General features: G+C 43.9%; 1 protein-coding gene and 1 pseudogene across 1 annotated transcript in view; one reads left to right on the top strand and one right to left on the bottom strand.

The window, feature by feature from the left end:
• Positions 1-23,092, bottom strand: part of DPYSL5 (dihydropyrimidinase like 5) — an 84,377-nt gene that overhangs the window by 23,358 nt on the left and 37,927 nt on the right. The window lies entirely within an intron of this gene.
• LOC136165730 (U6 spliceosomal RNA) lies at positions 13,091-13,190 on the top strand (annotated as a pseudogene).

The following is a 23,092-nucleotide window of genomic DNA, read 5'->3' as shown; positions in this document are numbered from 1 at the left end:
TCCACTCCAGTATTCTTGCCTTGAGAATCCCACGGATAGAGGAGTCTGGAGGGTTACAGTCCATGGGGTTGCAAAGAGTTGGACATGACTGAGTGACTAACATTATCCCTATCATTTTAAAAATATTTTGATGCAGTCTTTACCTGTACCATAGGAATAGCTTCCTCATTGGATGGCTGTGAAAGTCAAGAGGAGCATCACTTTGTAACGTTTTGTTCTAATATGTGTGTGTAAGTATTCAGAATTTAGTTGTTTGTCCCTGTTTTCTGTATGGGAGGGAATCAGCCCAATGAGACTGTCTTGACGATTTCATGCTTCTCTCTTCAGTTAAATCCTTCATCACAAATCAGAAATATTGCTGGGGAATAAGGAACTGAAAAATATTAGTTCAGTGGCCAACAAACAATTAAAATGAAAGCTCTTGCAACACTGATTTTCCATGCTGACCCTGGCTGGGTGGGTGAGACTTGTCCCCCTGTTATCCTGGGAGACACAGGGGCCTGACTTCTTTCATAGCTTGAAGTAACCAACAGAGGGTGCTAGTTCTTTGGTTCACACATAGGAACCGTGATGTGGGAGGCAGAGAGATAGAGGAAGGGGAAGAGCACCAGATTGTAGCTTTACTAGCTGGCTTCTATTTCGGATTTGGCTGGATGGTGCCAGGCTGATTCACCCTTGTAGCAGGTGGTTGTAGTCTATTTTGTCCTGAAATGCATTTCTTGCTTTTATGTGTGGACACGGGGGTGTCTGGTATACTGGGATTTTACACACTAAATTGTTTTACTTCTTCTGGGGTTCTAGATTGTTTTCCTTTGCACTCCCTCGTCCATCTGTGGCCTTGCGTCAAAAAGAAGGGAACCTGGAAACAGCACAGTGGAATAAGAGAGCCAAGACAGTTCTTAATATCTGTGGGTTTCTGAGAGTAGACAGATCTACCTGCTGAATCTTTAGATTGGCTCAGATCAAGCTAACAAACTGTTACATAGAATATATTCTAGGCACCTACTCTAACTAATACAACTTCATAATGACTGAGAAGGCCAGGCTTGAGTTCGCAATTCTCAGAATCCTTGCAGTTCTGAGATACACTGCAGGAGATGTTGGCCTCCAGCCTCTGTGTCTGCCTCCAGCCCACACCCCCAACCCTGGATCTGTCCTGCAGCTGCAGATCTAAGCTCTGCTCACCCCTGCAAGATGCTGCCCTGGGACTTGGACACAGCGGGGGTCTGGCCCCCAAGCAGACAGATACAGGCTAATATAGGCCCTGGCAGTGCTGAGACCCTTTGTCAGTGGATTCCAGGGCCCCAGAGGGTTCAGGATTTTGGGACAGTGGGCTCTGGGCCTGGAGGTCACCTGGAGTCCAGAGCTCACAGCAGAAACTCCTCTTGCCTGGGTCCAAGGATAGTAACTGAAAAGTGTTCTGGAAGGAGTCAGAAGCATCCAACAGTGGTCCTGACCATCACATTTACTGGTTGTAATCCTGTGTGTCTGCTCTGCTCTGCGCCTTACCTCTGCTCAGAGAAGGTCAGGTGGCAATGGATGTGAGAGCATCTATCAGCTGCAAAGGGCACATAAATAGCTGGAATAGTCATTACTGCTGTTACCCCAGGCCTCAAAGCAAGTGTAACAGGAGTAAACATTCCTCCAAGTGCAGGTTTGGAGCCCAGAGCAGATGCTGGATGCATCACTCGTTTCCTCCCAGGCAAGATACACACAGAGCTGACTTCTAAAATATGCACAGCTTCCACCCACAGGATGAATGCCGACAAGCTCAGTCTTCACGGGAATGTGGTATCACAGATGTGACAGACCTTTTTACTGTCATCCCACACAAAACAGCCTTATAGAAATCAAGAGCAGAGCGTGACCCAATCCTGTTCCGGAGGCTTTCAGAAGGATGATGTTTACGATAATCAAAAGGAAATGTGACTGTGTGACTGCTGAATGTTCAGAACTGTGTTTATGCAAGAAAAGGAAGCTGTGAAAGATCTTTAGAAATCGGTAGAAATGATGTTCAGTGAGGCTAAGTCTCAACAGGGAACAGGGGTGATGCTATAATGAGTGAAAAAGGCAGCATTCAATATGTGTACCCAAGATGCTTTAGAAGTGTGTTTAAATACACACACACCCACACAAAGAAACAAAATGGAAGGAAATATACCAACACATTAACAATGACTGTTTTTGGGTGATGAGATTCTAAGTAATTTATTTTTTTTCTAATTTTCTGAAATTTCTCTCTTAGACTATATTACTTTCATAATATACATAAAAATAAATTTGAGGGAAACTAAAGCTATTTAAAATTTAGTCAGCCATGTTTATGTGCTTAAAATACTTTCTTTTAAAGTTATGAAACATTTCAACCATACAGTAAAAGTACAGAACATAATACAACACATACCCATGAACCCATTACTCAGATTTAACAGATGCTAACTTTTTACTGCATTTACCTTACATATTTTTTAATTAAAAAATGAAAGAAAATATTTTCAATATAATAGGAGCTATTCATCTTAAAATTTCCATCCCTCAACCCTGAGGTTGATATAAACTTCTCCCATCCATGTTTTACGCTTTCACTGTATTTGCTTTGCAAATTAAAAAAAGGTACACAAATGGTTTTATAACTTTCGTGTTCTTTTGCAACTTGCTTTTTTAATTTGACATCTTTAAGATTCATTTAAGTACAGATATTTCATTTACTTTAATTAATTCACTGTATGAACACTCCTCTGGGCATGTATTCATTACTGAGTTCAGGGACATTGCTATGCACGGTCCTGGCGCATCCTCACCCACACCAGGGCAGTCCCCGCATTCAGGGTATACGCTGCCAGGAAGTGGAAATGCTGCTTCCCAACACATGAGCATCTCCAATCATGCCAGACTTGACCATGGAACAGCTAACTCAGCAGGGCCTCCTGGAACCTGGTGGCTGACCAGAATGGCCCACTTATCAACCCAAGCCCCCTTTTTTTTTTTTGACATAAACTACTTTCCAGCCAAGCATTCCCCACTGTGCATGTGGCATTCATTTCTATTGTGAATGTAGACATGACATCTCTCACTACTGAGTTAATATGGACTTTAGGACCATTTGTTTAACCAGCAGACACAGCATCATTACATCCATTTGGCAGGATATGAAACAGAATTTTACTACTTCAAAGGGTTGCCATTATTTTATTTTTGATATTGATGACATACTGCTGAGTAAATCTGGATTGATTTGATGCCCAGTCATGTCACTTCCACTTGCCCCTAAGGAAAACCAGTCAACGTAATAGTGATCCATTTTATGACACAGTTTCCAGGCATACACTTGGCAGGCACTCATACTGAACTCAACCTAAACCTGTGGTTATAAATGTCATCTTTATGCTTCAGAAGTTACAGACCACTGTGGGCAGACCACAGTGGGCATTCGGGGGTCTTTGTACTGACCGTGGACCTGCTCAGCAAGTTGAAAAGAAATTTCATATGTAATTTATTTGCTGATATCACAGAGTTGGATAGAATAGTGCCTTGACTTTTCCTGATTTTGTCAGGACAAATCTGGAGGGTCACTCTCTAGCATCTCCTACATTGATGCAGGTGTAATCACATATTGTTGAGTTCCCATCTCCTACATTGCTGCAGGTATGATCACATATTGCTAAGTTCCCAGTAACAATGTTTTTCTTTTTTTTTCTCTACCCCTCCACTCTGCACCCCAAAGGAAAAAGTTTGATTCTCTAACTCCAAGGCCAAGAACCAACAGGTCAAGACACAAACTTGGTACCCTGGTGTTGAGAAGGCACTTGGGCCTGAGCTTATCTGTGGGGTATTTCATTAGGGATGAGGGAAGGACTTCCTGGATCATATTTTCATACTAATGCTCAGAAAAGGGGGGTATTTGGGGGAGGTTGTTGGAATCAGAAGAGCTAGATCTGCTACTATCTAGATGGACAGATTAAGGGCAACTCAAATTTCACAGAGGGAACAATCCTGCACTGAGAATCAAATAACAATCTTTTTTTTTTTTGGCTGCATGGTGTTACTTGCCCCAAGACATGTGGGATCTTAGCTTCCTGACCAGGGATCAAATCTGTATCCCCTGAATTGCTAGGGGGATTCTCAACCACTGGACCACCAAGGAAGTCCCTCAAATAACAAGTGTTTGTATGTGCTCTGTAAACTAAGACCAATGCAAACATTTTAACATTTCTTAACATGACTGAGAAAGTCATCACTTGTTCGAATGGATCTGCTTCTCTTGGAATTGCTGAACCGTTTCCTTTTCTTTTCACATTGAAATTATCTTCCATCTTTTACTCATATTTGCTTTAAGTACAGAGAAAAGAAATAACCAGCTCAGTGGTTTCTCCCTTGTGCTGAATAACTTCCTTCATCTTCAGATATCTGTTGGCTGCTTACGGGCCCTCTGGAAAGCCAGCTCTTAAGCAGCAGTGCTCCTTGGGATTCGAGAGACGCTCAAAAGAAGGACCTGAGTATTTTGTCAAATGAGATGATGTATGATGGTATTTAGGACCATGCCTGGCACTCAGTAAACACATTTTTCATCCTGAAACATACACCCACCAGCCAAAGCCAACTCCGTGGGTATATAGCTTGTGCAGGCTCTGTCCTGGTTTAATCCCTGCTGTCATGTTGAAATTCTTAATAATTTTTAAATGAGGAGTCCCACATTTTTATCAGCTACACTGACCTGATCTAGGGAGATCATGCTTTTAACAAGTTTATGTTGGCTTTACTGTCAATTCATCTAGCTCACGTTGAGGGCTCAGGACCATGACTCTTTCTGCCATAATTCCCTGCCAGGCCACTGGAATGTTGACCACTGCTCCACCCTCTTTTTTTTTTAATTTATTTTTACCTTTTTTGGTTGTACCCTATTCCCGACCAGAGATTGAACCCGTGTGCTTTACAGTGGAAGCGCAGAGCCTTAACCACTGGACCACTAGGGAGGTCCCCTTCTGTTTTCTTTTAGAGTCTCCCCAACACTTTTTTATTAAATGCTCCTTTTCTCTGAAAAACAAACAAGACAACACAAACCCTCCCCTGAAACACCTTTTCTCCCAGATACCAAGGAATGCAGGATTGCTCCTTGGGGCCACCCACTGTTCCTCAGCTGCACACAGCTCCCAGGCCTTTTAATTGACCTGTTGAGTTCATTCTGCAGCTGACTGGTTTTCTCTAAATTGCACATTTATAATGAATTGCACTTCTAAACATCCTTTCACTTTTTACTCCTACCTTCTGGGTTGCAGCCTCTATTGCCTCGTCCAGGGTACGGTCCCACTTCCCGACCAGACCCATTACCCGGCATTACCATATCTAAATGCATATCTATCTAAATGCATTATCCAGGCATTACCATATCTAAAACTTACCCTTCATTCTCTGAATTTTCAGCAGAGGAGACAGGCAACATTCAACCTGCAATATACTTTGGGAAAAGAACATTTTTCTACACTTAATCTGCCTGCCATTTAAAAGCACATTAATGCTGTATTAAGAGGCAAAATGGTAGAGTGACAAGAACCAGACAGATATCTTAGCTCCATCACTTATGGTTATAAAATCTTAGGCAAGTTATTTAATCTCTTTGAGCTTCATTTTCCTCATTGGTAAAATGGAGTAATAATACACTGCTTGTGGGGTTACTATGAGAATTAAATGAGATAATGTGTGTAAAGCACCAAGGACGGTACCCGCACATAGTAGGAGTCCAGTAAATACAAGTGATTTACACTACTATTATAACTATTATAGTTAATGATCACTAAGCATAATTTCTGGGCAACACAAATGTGTACACCATGTTAAGTGTATCAGATGCTCCAGAAGGGAGAAATATAGCTACCTTAAGATGCTTCCGTGAGAAATAACAAGTACAGTTAGCAAACCAAATAAGACAAAAAGGTTCATTTCTAATAGAAATGACTTCAAAATAACGAGAGTACAAAACAGCACAAGATAACTTTCCTCAATGGTGACAGCATCATCAAGTTCAACAAAAAACAAGGGGAGGGGAGGACACAGTAGGGTGGGCAGGCTGAAGGCTGGAAGCGGGCAGGAGGTGGGGGCAGGGAATGATGTGGGCAGAGCCAGGGACACTGCTGGAGGACAGAGAAAACACCTGGCTGGTTTGGTTGAGGCAGGACTGATTATGACCAAAGTGGGTGGACCTTGGTGACCTTGGACTCCATCGGTCAGCAAAGTGTGTTGTGGAGGTGGTGGTGATGAGGGGCTTCGGGAGTGTGGGGGTTTAGGAGCACATTTACAGAAAGGACTCTGGTCACCCCCATCCTTGGACATGTCTGTAGTCACGGCAGGCTTCTGGGAAGAGAGAGAACATGAAAATCAGACTCCATAACATGACTCTGACTATGCAGTGCAAACTCAACTGCAGGGCTTAGATGATGAACCTCAACTTGGGGATTGGGATGAAGGTCATATGTGAAACCCATTTCTCGGAAGAAGCGGCAGCTAGGTTTAATGACAGAAGAGGATGTGATGTAAATAATGGGAGGTTTTATGACCGTATGGCTGAAAAAATAGTATCAGGAGAGGAGCCACCAAATTTAGGACAGAAGAGAGTTTTTATTTATTTATTTTTTTTTTACCTAGGGAACAAATTTTTTCATTTTATTTCCTTTAAATTAATTGAAATTTAAAAGCCATCCTCATTCAGCTATGGGAAAACTTTCAAGTGTGTTTGGAACAATTTGGGTATATGGATCTACTTTTTCTATTATAAATTTTATGAAATCAAAATACAGATCAAGTATTTCGCTGAAAATTTAGTGATCGGATTGAGAAGTGCTGTAAGCAAAGTATGTGTTGGACTGCCAGGACTTCAAATGGAAAAGAAAGAAAGAAAGTTAAGTCACTCAGTTGTGTCCAACTCTTTGCCACCCCATGAACTGTAGCCTACCAGGCTCCTCTGTCCATGGGATTCTCCAGGCAAGAGTACTGGAGTGGAGTGGGTTGCCATTTCCTTCTCCAAGAAGAGAGTTTTTAGACATCTTAAGGTATAGCTGACTGAGACACTGGAGCAGAAGTGAAAATCGCTAATTATAACCAATATCCACTGCGCACATGCTCTGTGCTTGTTTTTCACAACAGTCCTGTGAAATCCATGTATTATCCCCATTGTTCAGATGAGGAAACTGAGGGTTGCACTTCTATTAGACTGGGAAGGACGTCTCTCCCCATCTGTTCTAGAGGGAGGTCGATAGAGGAGGAGGTGATCCGAGGTGACATGGAGGGGAGCTGAGGGTGTCCAGGCCCTTGGTCCCAGACTTCTTAGTAAAATGGAGGGAAAGTTCTGGGAAAATTAGAAGTGTTGGTCTGAGCCAAGATGGAGGAAAAGAAAAGCATATGGGAAATTCACTACAGAATCAACGAGAGGCTGAACTGAACATGCCATGTTCGAGGGCCAGTTCTGTGAAGTCAGGAGCAGGCACAGAGAAAGCAGGCTGGGATTGCCAAGGGAGTGGGCACCCAGGGGCCAGGGACGGCCAACAAAGGGGTCCAGGTGAGGTCCAGCACAGCCAAATCCAGGGAGGGGTCCCAGAGCAGAGTCAGGTTGGGGCTGAGAGTGGCATTTGAATTTTTGCGTTTGTTCAAGATACGTTTCTATTGGCTGATAGTGTGTGGAGGCAGGAGGCTCCGGAAGTGACCTGAACTCTGGAGCCTGGCGGACCTGGGTCTGAGGAGTCCTGTGGTTTTGAGCAAGTGGGCTCTGGGCTGGGACGATGAGGGTGCCATTCCCAGGAGGAGGGGTCCCCAGTAGAGGAGTGGGATTGTGGTGGACGTGCTGAGTTTCGGGCAGGTGCGCAGAGGTGCCTAAGATGTAGCTGCAGACGTGGGAGTCATCAGTAACAAATCACCTGGGGAGAGAAGGTGGGGAAGAGGAGAAGGCATTCTGGGATAGGATCCTGAGAGGCGACCACGGAGGAGAGGAGTTAGACAAAGACAAGACCACGGGGAGGAGAGCCAAGAGGAAGGAGGAAGGGCAGGCTGGCATGGAGTTATGGAAGCCAAGAAAACCGTGTCACCAAAGCAAGCATCTTTCTGGCTCACTGGCTTCAAGCAGAGGTGAGCTGCCCTAGAAGTTAAGATGCCCTCGCAGGAAACTCAGGCTCTCAGGGGTGAGCAGAGCAGGGTAACCTGTAGGTCTCAAGGACAGTGGGCATATCCATTCGGGAAGCCCGATTTAAGCCGGCCTGGCTCCTGCTCCACAGGTAGGCCCTGGGCTCACAAAACAACCAGCTGCAAGCAAGAACAGGCCTGCCGAGAGAAAGTTCCAAGATTCAGTGTGAAATCCCACATCCCCTCCCCCCTTCAGCCCCATCAATAGAGAGCAGACCCGATCGCTGAGCTGCGGGGAACAGTTGGGTCAGGCACCGGTCAGGAGGCTGTGCATTGCTCCCCCTTCCTTTCTGTTGCAAATTCCTGAAGACAAAGAGGTGCCAGCCCTCTCCAGGGCTGGTGGCAGAAGCTCCGGCCGAATCTGGAAAGGTTAACTTCAGAGGACCCGGCAGAGAAAGATGCTTCCTCGGCTCTGGGATTCTCATTCCTGGAGGGGCCCCAGGCAGCAAGAGAGTAATCCCCAGTAGAGAAACTCTGCTGGAGGGATGCAGACCAAGATAGCAACCTGGCCCCCAAGAAGCGCACGAGGAGAGTCACCTGCACAGCGAAGGCTGCCCTCACCTAATCTTCACAAACACTGCGTTGTTCAGATGTTTCCACCATCTCAGTTTTTGATAGATGAAACAAGACTCGGATCTAGGTATTTTTAGTCCAAATCTCATACTCTTGGGTAACGTGGAGAATAGATCTGATACCAACCAATAGTAACTAAGGGCAAAGCCTCATAGCCTGCGGCAATCCCACTGCAGATTCAGGGTCTCCCAGAGGCTATACTTAAAATAGACCAGAGATAGGGAATTATATACATCAGCCATAACATTTTCTCACTTTGTAATCAGGAATATATGAATACCAAATGGTGGGAGAAATGTAAAAACATATATGGTTTTCTTCATGAAACAACACACATTTCCATAGGTAAGACAGGCCCTTTAAATCCTGAAATGAATTATATTAATTTCCCAGGCTCAACAGATTCATAGGTCCCAGGCACAGAGAAGCAGCCTGCTAGCACAAGGTGACCCCCCCCACAGAAGCCATTGGACCCCTGTGGCAGATAGCACCCAGGCTGAACTCACTTTCAGGAGTGAAATGAACATTTCCTGACAGCCTGCTTTGTGCAATGTTCTTAATATTTACTATCTTATTTGGTCCTCAAAATGACTCTATAATTGAAAGCAAGGACTCAGATATCTGTATACCCATGTTCATAGCAGTATTTTTCATAATAGCCAAAATGCGGAAGCAACCAAGTGTCAATCGACAGATGAATGGATAAACAAAATGTGGTACATACATAAAGTGGAAGTGGATGTTATCCAGCCTTAAAAAAGAAGGAAATCATGACTCATGCTACAACATGGTTCAATCTTGAGGACATTATGCTCTGTGAAATAAGCCATTCACAAATGGGCAAAAACTGTACGATCCCACTTTTATGAAGTTGGAGTAATCAACTTCATAGAGATAGAAAGTAAAATGGTGTTTTCCAGGGGCTGGGAGGAGTGGGGAGAATGGAAATTAGTATTTACTGAGTACAGAGTTTCAGTTGGAAACGATGGAAAAGTTCTGGAGATGGATTATTGTGGTGACAACATTGTGGATGTACTTAATGTCACTGAGCTATACACTTAAAATGGTTAAAATGAGAAATCTTATGTTATATGTATCTTGTGTGTGTGCTTAGTCGAGACCAACTCTTTGTGGCTTCATGAACTGTGACCTGCCAGGCTCCTCTGTCCATGGAATTCTCCAGGCAGGAATATTGAAGTGGCTTGCCATTTCCTCCTCCAGAGGATCTTCCTGACCCAGGGATCAAACCTGAGTCTTCTGCATCTCCTGCACTGCAAGTGGATTGATCACTAGTGCCACCAGGGAAGACCCATATATATATATATTTTTTTTATCACAATAAAAATTTTTTAAAAATATATGATTCTGTAGGGTAGAGCTTACTCTTCTCATTTTATAGGTAAGAAAAATGGGCTCAGAGGAAATCACGCAGCCAGATGGAATGAGTGTCCATCTGTCTCTGGAGTCCCACGTCTCTTCACACGATCCCCACATGACTGTGGGGCTCCCAGACTCCAAGATTCCTCTGTTAAAGGATGGAGGAAAGCCCAAGTGAAATTGGATCTAACTGCAGTTTAGAAACAGAGGGGTAGGTGGGGCTTGGGCTTGAATTACAAGGCCGAAAGCTGAGAATTGTGCCAACTTCTAAAATTATGAAACGAGGAGCTCCAGGCATCTCTCTAATCCAGAATGATTATCTTCACTGCCGAGCACCCGATTTAAATTCATTGTGTTTAATACAAAGCCACAGAACAGAGCAGGCTGTCTCCCGACATGCAGTTACCATGGAGACCGGAGACGATTCTCAGAGGGAGTTATGTGGCAGAGAGAAAGTGGCTGCCAGCTTCTGAGAAGGCAAGGGGCCTTGGAAAACCGTTCTAAAATAGAGCCCAGAGACGCCTTTTGTCATCCTCCTCCTTAGCAAAGCCCCTTCCGAACCCAAAGGGGGGAAGCTTACAGGCAAGCAGGGCATGACCATCTTTATTAAAAGCCCAGGTTGCCCACAGATGCCGGAGAGGAGGGGTTTATCATCAGTCCAGAAATAAACCACATGTAACCCCATTTGCTCTTCTTCCCTCATCTACTCCAGTGTTGGCAAGTCTTCATTTTGGTCCCAAATTTCAGTGATAACAGTGTCAAACTGCTGAGGGAGGCTGCCCTGGTCACTGGTGTTGGGGAATGTGGGCTGGGGTCAAGGCTGGGGAGGTACCAAGACCCATGGCTGTACGTAAAGCTTGGCACGGTATTTCACTCCCTGAGACTCAGCTTCCCCACCTGGAAAGGAAGGAAAAGAAGGCCTGCCTGTGGGAGACTTTAAAGATCGTGAAAAGGGTGTAAGGAATGCAGAAGTGCTGAACTGACAGCTCAGACCAGCCCTACTGGAGGGGACGGGCTGGAAGCTTAGCTGCAAGGTCTCACGGACAGCCAGGCACAGCCAGGGGCCAGCTGGGGGTCTGGGAGCCCCAAACCCACCAGAGGCTCCACCAGCCTCCATTCTGAACATTGTATTTTCCACACAGCAGGAAAAATAGACTCTTTGATGGGCTGCTAAATCTGGGACTTAGAGATTAAGAGCTTGACTGCTTGCCCAGATATGTGCTCTAGTTATCTTAAGCCTGGCAGGAGACTTCCCTGGTGGTCCAGTGGTTAAGACTCCGTGCTTCCAACGCAGGGAGTGTGGGTTCAATCCTTGGTTGGGGAACAAAGATCCTTCGGGCTGCACAGTGCAGCCAAAAAATAATAAAAAATAAAATAAAATGCAGCTTCTTAAGACTGGCAAAGTGAGAGTCAGGGCAGCACACCAGGAAAGAGCTACAGCCTAGGCCTGGTGATAACAAGGGTACCAAACAGCTTGGAAACCTGACAGAGAAAAAGGTTGAGAGTGGCAACAGCTAAATGGATAGAACTTCAGCCCGTGGAAGTTTTAGCCTAGTCTAGTCTGTGTCTCTTCTCTGCTGACTCTAAATGTAAGACAAAGAGGGAGCAAGAAGGAGCAGAGTAAACTCTTCCCTATGACATCATCACAATTTATTGTACAAAAAGATCTGGATCTTGTGAAGATAATATATCAAGATCAATATGTAGCCAAGTACCACAGAAGACAACATCCTTATGAACCTCATCTGAACCCCCAGCACCCAATAAAGTTTCTTTCAGCACACACACACACACACACACACACACACATATCACAGATTTTTTTCTCTCCAAACAACTAGAAAAATTTAGAGAAAATTATTTACTTTTAGAAAGGGACCATGCTAAGGGCTGAAAATGTTTATCAAGTGCTCAGTTAATGCACTCAGTTTTACAGTTCTCTTAAGTTTTTAGTTTATAGCTGGCACCAAAAAAGTTTGCTTCCAAGGAGATAGAATAGCCAAAACAACTTTGAAAAAGGACAGGGACTTCCCTGGTGGTCCAGTGGCTAAGACTTTGCATTCTCAATGCAGAAGACCTGAGGGTTTGGTTGCTGCTTGGGGAAATAGATCCTACATGCCCCAACTAACAGTTCGACTGCTGCAACTAAAAGATTCCACATGTCACAGGAAGTTTGAGGATCCTGTGTGCTGTAATGAAGACTGGACACAGCCAAATAAATAAATAAAATGTTTAAATATTAGTAATAATAATAATTATAAAGGGCAATAAAGTAATAAAGCAATAATAATAATAAAGGGCAAGTTGGAAAATGTACTACTGGCTTTCAAGACTTGTAAAACTATAATATGTCATATTGGTATAAAGATGGATTAATAGATCAGAAGAATAGAAAAAAGAGTGCTAAAATAGACCCACACTTATATGGTCAACTGATTTTTGACATGGGATGATCTTTTTAACAAATGATGCTGGAAAAATTGGATAGCCATATGTGAAAAACTGAATATCATATTTAAAAACTAACTTAAAATGTATCACAGACCTAAATGTAAAAGCTAGTATTATAAAACTTCTAAAAGAAAACATAGAAGGAAATCTTAATGACCTTGGATTTTGCAAAAAATTTCTCAGTTACAACACAAAAATCAAACCATGAAAGAAAAAATCTATAAACTGACTTCAAAATGAAAACTTTTGCTCTTCCAATGGCAGTGTTAAGAAAATCAAGAGGAAAGCCTGAGAGAAGATATTTGCAAAAAATATACCCAACAAACGACTTGTAGCTAGAATGTTTAAACAACTCTGACAACCCAATAAAAAGAAGACAAACATGAGGTGGGAGGTGGAGTGGTGGCGGTTCCAGAGGGAGGGGTCATATGTACCCCTATGGCTGATTCATGTTAATGTGTGGCAGAAACGGTCTGTAAAACTACTATCCTCCAATTAAAAATAAACAAAAAATGAAGCCACACAGTGCTCACTTCAGCAACAGTAAACTTGGAACAATATAGAGATTAGCATGGTCCCCACACAAGGATGACACACGGACTTGTGAAGCATACAATATTTTTTAGTTATAAGGTAAATAAGTACTAGGGTTGTAATGTTGTGCAAATATTTGTGCTCAGTCGCTCAGTGGTGTCCAACTCTTTGTGACCCCATGAACTGTAGCCCTGCATGCTTCTCTGTCCATGGGATTTCCCAGGCAACCCACTGGAGTGGGTTGCCATTTCCTCCTCCAGGGTATCTTCCTGACCTAGGGAGCCAACTCACATCTCTTGAGTCTCCTTCATCGGCAGGTGGATTCTTTACCACTGCATCACCTGGGAAGCCCAGGGATGTAATGTCCAACATGATAAATATAACTAACCCTGCTGAATATTATAAGTGAAAGCTGTTAAGAGAGTAAATCCTGAGAATTCTCATCACAAGGAAAAAAATTTTTCTTTTATTTTGTATTTATTAACATATGGGATGATGGATATTTACAAAACTTATTGGGGGTAATCATTTCATGCCATATACAAATCAAATCATTATTCTATACATCTTAAACTCATACAGTGCTTATATCAACTATATTTCAATAAAACTAGAAAGAAAAAAATATTTGGGCTTCCCTGGTAGCTCAGACAGTAAAGAATCCACCTGCAATGTGGGAGACCTGGGTTCAGTCCCTGAATTGGGAAGATCCCCTGGAGGAGGAAATGGCAACTCAAGTATTCTTTCCTGGAGAATCCCTCATGGACAGAAGAGCCTGGTGGGCTAGTGTTCATCGGGTCACAAAGAGTAGGACATGACTGAACAACTAAACTCAGAAAGAAAAAAAATATTTACCTATTCTTTACATTTCATAAAAAAAGACCCAATGACTCAAAACATAGGGAAAATACGCAAATGCTTCACCAAAGACAGACGGAGGGTAAACAAGCACATGTAAAGACATGCAACACTAGGGAAATGCAATTTAAAACTACAGTGAAGTGGGAGGGGGGATCGGGATGGGGAATACGTGTAACTACATGGCTGATTCATGTCAATGTATGACAAAACCCACTGAAATGTTGTAAAGTGATTGGCCTCCAACTAATAAAATAATATTTAAAAAAAAAAAAAAAAAATAAAACTACAGTGAACTACCACTGATACATCTGTTAGAAAGGCTAAAACGAGAAAGACTGACCATAACTCAGTGATGACAAAATGTGGAAGGAACAGAAAATGTTACAGCCGCTTTGGAAACCGGTTTGGCAATTCTTAAAAAGCTAAATGTATACTGACCATATATTCTAGGCATCCCACTTCTAGGTAATTACACAAGGAATAGTGAGCATAAGGTGAAAGTGAAGTCGCTCAGTCGTGTCGCTCTTTGCGACCCCATGGACTGTAGCCTACCAGGCTTCTCCGTCCATGGGATTTTCCTGGCAAGGGTACTGGAGTGGGTTGCTATTTCCTTCTCCAGGGGATCTTCCCGACCCAGGAAACGAACCCGAGTTTCCCGCATTGCAGGCAGACACTTTACCCTCTGAGCCACCAGGGAAGCCCCAGTGTTGACACAAACATACAGATACAGATATTCACAGTAGCTTTATCTGTAATAGCCAAAAACTTAATAATGCTAAGTCAAAGAAACCAGACCAAAGAAGAAATACATACTGTAGTATTCCATTTATATATAAATATTAAAAACGCAAATTAATCTATAGAGACAAAAAACAGATCAATAGTTACTTGGAGCAGGAAAGGATTATAAAAGACACGAAGAAACTTTTGGGGGTGATGGATATGTTTATTATATTAATAGTGATGGCTTTACAGTATATACATATGTCAAAACATATCAAAGTATACATTTTAAAAATGTGTGGGGACTTCCCTGGTGGTCCAGTGGTTAAGACTCTGAGGTTCCAATGCAAGGGGAATGGGTTCTATCCTTAGTTGGGGAAATAAGATCCCACATGCTTCGAGGCATGGCCAAAAACACATATGTAACTTACTGTATGTCAACTATACCTTAATCAAGTTGTTGGAGAAAAAAATGTTAAACACTTTTAAAATATAAAAAAATTTTTTTATTTTTTAAAAAGAATTTTTCTATCGGATATTTTTTTAAGTGGGAAAGGAATCAAGGTATATTCGCCATTAGTTCTCTTTTTAAAAGTTTTATTTATTTATTTATGGCTGTGCTGGGTATTCGTTGCTGGGTGGGCTTTTCTCTAGTTGCAGTGAGCAGGGACTTTCTATAGTTGCAGTGAGAGGGCTTCTCATTGTGGTGGCTTCTCTTGTTGCGGAGCATGGGCTCTTGGGCACACGGGTTTCAGTAGTTGCGGCACGTGGGCTTAGCAGTTATGGCTTCCAGGATCTAGAGCACAGGCTCAATCGTTGTAGCCAGTAAGCTTAGTTGCCCTGTGGCAGGTGGGATCTTCTTGGATAGGGAATCGAATCTGCGTCTCCCTGCCTTTTTTTTTTTAAAGTGGCTTCCTGGGTTACCCAATCATGATCTTCTTCATTCTATACATACTCTTACCAAGAACAAAGTTCACCAACATATATCAAGTTTAATTTTATTTTTAAATATTGAGACCACTGTAGAGAGTTGAAATCTAAAGCAGAAAGTTATTTATAGATTAGACGATGAATTCACTAATCTGCAATGGCACTTCCAACTCTAAAAGTGTGTACGAGTGAGTTCATATGTGTGTATGTGACAGTGAGTGTGTGAGTGTGATACTGTGTGAGAGTATGTGAGAGTGTCTAAGTGTGTGAGTGTGTGTATAGTGTAAGAGATAAACATTGGTAAGTGAGAAAGTTCTTAATAATAGTTGGCCTACAGCTTTATCCTCATATAGTCACTAATTAGGGATCTTATAGCTCCTAACTTTTAATTAACAAGAAGAAAAAAAAGGATCTGAAGGAGAGAAAAAGGTATTGGTGGCAGGGATAGGCTTACAGAAAAATGAGGCAGAAACAACCAAGGGGAAAAATGTGGTGTCTACACACATTTCTACCTGCCAATGGACCATTCTAAGACATGCACCTGACCTTCAACGTAGACATATGGCAACTTCAGATTGGAGGCAACCTCAGTGAGGGTTGGGAGAAGAGATATTTCCCACTGAGATTTTTGAACCATTCTATAATACCATATTCAAATATTTCTTAAAATATTACAAAATATGCAAGCTTTAAGAAAAGAAAAAAGGAAAAAGAAAAAGAGCATTCATGTACTATAGCATCACTAAAGTATACATACAATACATGATGTATTTTTCTTGATCTTTTTTTAAACCCCAGAGCATGAGAGTATAAAAGCAGAACCTGTATGAGGTATGAACGGTTTCCAAGATGCGTGGGTTTAATAACAAAGGATATATTTATCTCTATTCTTGACCCAAAGATTTTAAAAAGCAACAGTCTCTCTGTATAGATCAATTCTTTGCAAACACTCTTATTCTAGGAATTGAGGAGTTGCTTGGTCACCATAGGAGATTTCTTCCTAAACTAGATGTAAAAATGTGTAAGAAACGATAGATCTCCTCTCCCATATTTGTTCTAAGAAGGGTCACCTGGCCTACGTGTTGGCCTGCCAGTTAATGTAGATGTTAGAATGAAAGTCATCAGCTAATTTTCCTAACAGGAGATACCTGATTGGAAGCAGGACATCTTTAAATAGCGTCTGCTACCTGCTGAGTTTATGAGTGGCTGTCTCTGTTTCTAAGAGAAAGAAAGGAGAGAGAAAATGATCTAAAAGTCATTACCAGTACTATATAGGCTGCATTTGAAATCTGCAACACAGAGTCAACCCTGACTATAGAGACGGAAACCAGTTTTTCTTAAGTTCCTAGTTGATGTCTAACAGCTCCTGAGGAGACTGTACAAATGGATTTTCCAGGGGTTCGTCCTCAATCGGCAGAATCTATCTAACAAACAGTCATATAGTGCTTAGTAAGCACCAAGTACTATCTTTTAAATATATTTTTTATTCTGTTCATTTTTTATTTTTGGCCAGGCAGCTTGTGGGATCTCAGTTCCCTGACCAGGGGCTGAATCCAGGCCACGGCAGTGAAAGCGCTGAGTCCTAAACCCTGGAGCACCAGGGAACTATGAAGTACTATTTTAAATTTTTTACCAGTAATAACACCCATAAAGTATTATCATCATCTCCACTTTCCAGGAAACAGAGACACAGATTAACTTGTCCAAATCACACAGCCAGTAAATGTGGAGCTGAAATTCAAACTCAGGCTCCGGTGTGTCTATCTGAGTCTGTGCTCACAACTGCCATTCTATGCTGACATTCATCTATTTCTTGAGCATCTACTCCATGTTTAAATCTAAATAAGTCTGTGGTGACTCACGAGTTAGATATAAATTGTGGTCTCTGCCCCTCAAAGTTTTCAAATCAGTTAAGAGACAAACATTACATGGGAAGCAATTAGAAAGCCCCAGGATAACCCATTATTTCAGCTGGGGAGAAAAAAGTGGATTCCTGGAGCTGAATTAGCTGGAGGAAGGACGTGACACGAGCTTGGCAGGTGGTGAAGGTTTATCTGTGGATGGGCGGGAAGGGGTAGCAGCAGGGAGCATGGGATGTCCATAGGGGAGAGGGCTAAGAAAACCCCTTTCCCGGTGAATGGGCACATGTTGGGAGTGAGGACTGAATGGAGAGGAAGGTCAGATGGGAAAGCCGTCCAGAGTGAAGATCCAGGATTCCAGACCAGATAGCAGGGAACCACTGCAAGCTCTCAAGCAGGACATGACACTGTTGGTTAAACCGGGGACACAGGCAGCATGGGCACTACATGGACAGTAGAACAGTCTCTCTGCAAAGCCCAAGTGGTTGGATCAACTAACCCAAGGGACCAGAGAGAGCCAAGGCCAGGCCTCGGGTGGAAGCAGGCAGTCACAGCCTGGGGACTGACATTTACCGTGCATGTCCTCTGTGCCAGAGACTGGGTGAGGTGTTTTTCATGCATCATCTTGTTTAATCCTCACAACGACTGTTTGCAGATGGTAAAAACAGTCAGCTCTAAGGCATTGGCATCAATGTTACTCCTCTAGGGACAGTGGCATGTTAATAAAGCCACCATCTCAGAGAGGCAGAAATCTCACACCATGGTCTGCCTGATGCGTCGGTTCTGTGATGCCTTTATCTGGTCCAGGCAAGTTTGGAGTCATACACTGTCGAGTTAACTATTTGCATGCAGCCCACAGAGAGGTCCTAGGCTGTCTGAAAGGGGTGACTGACTAGATCTGGGGTTTCAGGAGTCCCTGATTGATAGGGTAAAAAGGGCCTCAGACTAAGAAACTTACATCCTGGTCCAACTACGTCTTGGACTTGGGGCAACTCCTTCATTCTCTCTCCCTATAATACCAGGGTGGGAGACTTCTAAGATTTCTAAGGTAGATTTCTAAGGTCTCTCCAGCTTTTTAGAGGAATAAAGTGAACTTGGGAACATCAATTAATAAGCAAGACTGTATGAGTCTGGATCTCAATAAACAGGAACTATTACTGCACAGCTAAAAGACTGGAAAGACATTTTAGCTAGAATTAAACAGAAAAGGACAGAATACTGGAGTTAAGAAGAAAGGAAGTGAGCAGCATGTAAAGGTTTAATTCCAAAGGAGCAAGCTTCAATGGCATAATAGTAAAAACAGTCTGCCCAATGGATAAATGGGCTGCTTGGTAAGAATGCTGGCAGGCTGGACGCCAAAGGGAATTTATTTATGTTCTAGCATGTCATATCTCAGGACTCTGACAGGTTTAGTCCTCTGCAGTGGGAGGAGGGGAGAGGGTCAGGACCTTACACTGGGGGGAGGACGTGAGAGGCCATTCTAGCCTGTGCCACCGAACATCAGCTAGGCTGAGTCCATGCTGGCCAAGCACTTGTCCAGTTAGGACTTGGCTCCCCTTGTGGTTTGACTACAAGAATAGATATCCTGCTGCTGCAGATTTTTAGTTTGTGGGAGGCAGTCTCTGTGACCAGATGGCTCTGGCACAGACAAGAGGGAGATTCTGGGTCCTCAAAGAAAAGGGACAGGCCCAGCTGGACTTCCAGTGATAATACTTGACCATGGCCAGCTCCCAGCTCACTGATGCTGCCTCCTGGGGTACAGACAGGAGGGCAGAACACAGCACAAGGGACGCTTAGCAAGTACAGGGGTTCTAGGCCCCAGGCTAGGGTTTGGGAGCCTAATCATGGGACCCTATAATGTAACTAGAAGGAGAGAAACAAATAAATAACACTGGGAAGGGTGAGTCGAGGCAGGCTCAGGCTTTCCATGGTGATTCAGGTATCAGCCTGACACATAAGGTGAGGGTTAGATGGGCAACAGGGCTAACAGCCAGGACAACATGCCATTCAAAACAGCCGAGAAAGTTCCTTAATAATCCACACACGAGTGTTAGAATCATCAAGGATGCTTCAAAAAACATACTGATGGGGGAAGAGGCAGACCTAAAGACATTGATTTAATTAGTCTGGGGTGAAGGGTGGGGGCAGCACAGGGGAGGGGCCTGGACATATATTTTTAAAAAAATTTCCCAAGTAGTTTTACTGTCATTTGCTTTCAAAGGTTGAAAACCATTGGCCTGGACAGTAGTTCTTAATGTATCTTTGGAGGAGTGAGAGGCAGAAAAGGCATCCAGGAAGTTTTTTCCGATTGTCCATGGCTGCCCCCTTTATCACTGTCTTAGTGAAGGGGCTGTGCCTGTAGTTGAAAAAGCCTGATTCTGATATTCCCACCAGACCATGGAGAGCCATTGGTGGGGCGGAGCCCAATGGCCTGCAGTAACATTCTGCTTATGTAATATTAAATTCACACAAAAGAGTAAATATAATGTATAAGTAGGCTAAGCAGAATAATAATAAAAGACCCCCATGACCCAAGTGAAATCCTATACCTTTGTTAACACAATTGGTGTCACTGGCTCTCCTCCCTCCCCTCCTGTCCTGGGCTCCCCAAGGAGATAACCTTCTTCAGAGGGAGCATTTTTAACAAGCAGGGGGTCCTGGGCCTCTGAGAGGGCGGGGCCTGCAGGTGGGGAGGGTGTGGAGGAGGCGGACAGCAGGATCAAGAGGATCAAGTGAGCGGGCTGTGAGCAAGGGGGGGCCGAGGCTGGGGAGCCAGGCAGAGCCTGCCACAGCCTCTAACAGAAGCAGAGGCGGGCAAAGCATTTGTTAAAGAAGTGCTAGAGAAATCCCTTTAGACCTAGTACAATGGAGTCCCAGATGCTCGCAGAAAAGCCAGCATTTCAACTGTTTTGTTTTCCCAGCCCTGGCTGCTGCCGCCAAATTGACAAGCATGCAATAGCTCAGGGGGTGCAGAGTTCAAGGCCCTGCAGATCTGTCATACAAGAACTAAAAGGTGCAACTTGATCTCTCTTTCTCTATAGGCTAATCACACAGGAGAGCTTTTCCTTGGGGCTGTTATTCTATTATAAACCCAGCTGCTTACAGCGAATCAACTGCTACCTTTCTCAGAAGGTACGAAGTAGGTCACTGACGATCTACCAGGGTGCACAGGCTCGGCTTGAGTGCCACAGGCTGTATTAATAATTAAATCTACACATCCAGAGATCAGCATTGTCTCTGAGAGCACTTCTTGCCCTAGGAGACTGCCAGGAATTAGAGGTAAGAGGAAGCCAAAAAATCCAGCTGCAGGTGTACCAAAAGGGAGGAGCAATCCAAGAGTGGAGGGGAGTGAGGACCAGGGCAGGAAGCCAGGTCTTAAGAGGCTGGGATGTCTGAGGAAGGACTCTGGGCAGGGTCTCCTGAAGGGGTCTGGGGAGGAATGGGTCAGGGGCTGTGTTATGAAACAGACACTAAATACGAGCTGGGGCACAAGGAGAAACATGCAAAAAGTCTGATCTTGCTTAGGGGGTGGTTATAACAAAGGCCCAGTTTAGGTAACACAAGCAGTCAGACTGGCTTGGGGTCTATGGGCCTAACATTTCCTATAACTAACACCTGGCATGGATTGGGGGTGCCTGAACCTGCAAGAACTGGGAGAAGCGGGACCTTTAAATCACACAGGGGTTTTTATATGTTTTTCCAGAGGCAGCTGCTTCCATGGATGAGAAGCTTGGAAAAGATCAAAAGTTACCCACCGCCTTGTGCAAAGATGCACGTGCAAAGGTCTTCACCAGCCATAAAGAGCTGCAGGCTCTCAGATGAAAACTCATCACTCCTGGCTAATGAGGCCCTGGCAGATGACAATGAGGCAAAGAAGACAAAGAAGGCCAGCCTGCCGTCCAAGAGGCTGGTAGGCAGCGCAGTGACAGCATGGCATCTGACTCTGGAGTAAAGATTTCTCAAGGAGGGGGAGGGAGGGGGGACAGTAACCAGCAAGCTACAATTTTGGAGCAAGGCAGCACCCCACACACAATTTTTGGTACACACTGCGGAATAGACCTTGGCATGCATTGGTGTGGTAATCAGAGTTATACTGATGATAAGTACTGGGGCCTCTCTTAGAATCCTGCTGGGAGTATCAATTGTTACAACCAGATTGGAAAGTGATTTGGCAGCATCTCCTAAAGCTAAACATGTGTGTCTTCTATGACCCGGCACTTTCAACTCCCAGGAACATGCCCAGCAAAAATGTACATAGGTTTGCTGAATGATATGTACACAACATTCACAGCCATAGCATTTTTAATAGCCCCAAACTAATGACCTTGTTGATGGTGGAATGGCTGGGTACTAACTACATGGGCTTTTGTATAGTAGAATACTAGCAAGCAATGAAAGTGAAGTAAGTATGATGTGCAACAACATGGGTTAATTTCACAAAAATAATACTGAGCAAAGGAAGCTAACACAAGGGGACAGACTGCCTGAGTCATTTACATAAAGCACAGTCAAAACCAACCTGGTGAATACACAGAAAACCACTGACATCTGCACTTTAAACAGGTAAATTGTATGGCGTGTATATCTCAATTAAGCTGTTATTTACAAAACAAAAAGACTATGGTATTAGAAGTCAGGATAGTGGTTCTCCTTGGTGAGGAGTAGTGACTGGGGAGGGGACACAAGGGGGAATTCTGGGTGCTGGCAATGTTTGGTTTCTTGATTTGGGTGCTGTTCACAAGGGTGTATTCAGTTGTGACAATTCTTTGTACTTAGAATCTGTGCACTTCTCTATATGTCTGCTACACTTGAATAAAAATATCTGGAGGGCTTTCTGGTGGTCCAGTGGTTAAGAACCTGCCTGCCAATGCAGGGGATATGAGTTCGATCCCTGGTCCAGGAAGATTCCACATTCTGCAGGGCAACTAAGCCCATGCACCACAACTGCCACGTGCCATAACTCCTGAAAGCTGTGCATCTAGACCCCGTGCTCCCCAGCAAGAGAAGCCACCGCAACGAGAAGCCTGGGCACCACAACCAGAGAGTAGCCCCCACTTGCAAAAACAGAGAAAGCCCACACACAGCAACAAAGACTCAGTGCAGCAAAAAAAAACTTAAAAAAAATTTAAAAATTTACCATAAACAAAGCAGGCCTGGCCTGGCAGGGCTCAAGTGCATGGACATGATGAGTTGAAAGTGCTCACTCACTTCAGAAAGGCCCTGTCTGCCACCTGGGTACCCTTGAGAGGACCCTGCTAGTGTGTATGAGGATGGGGCTCCCCATATCACGAGTCAGGCATCACCTGCAGGGCCCCAGAGTAATTCTCAGAGGAGAAACTAGGCAGGGTTCACAAAACACCTCTCTTTCCTGGGCTTGGCTCCAGTGGGCAGCTGTGGTCTGGGATATCATCCTTGCCTCAGCACAGGCTGGGCCATGGCCAAAGTGACTCGTCACATCTCAGCCGTCAGGGGTCTGATCTGCTGTTCCAGGACTGGGAAGGAGGCACATGCTCAGGAAGATCTTCAGGGCAACCTGCCTGAGGTGAGGCTAGTCTGCAATGTTGCAACTCCAAGGCCAGCCTCTGCCTGCCCCAACCTGGCTCTTCAGGGTGGGTTTG

Source organism: Muntiacus reevesi, chromosome 3 (assembly GCF_963930625.1).
Source record: "Muntiacus reevesi chromosome 3, mMunRee1.1, whole genome shotgun sequence".
Taxonomy (NCBI): Eukaryota; Metazoa; Chordata; class Mammalia; order Artiodactyla; family Cervidae; genus Muntiacus; species Muntiacus reevesi.
Note: the sequence above shows the minus strand (reverse complement) of the source record. Positions and strands in the feature narration are given on the sequence as shown.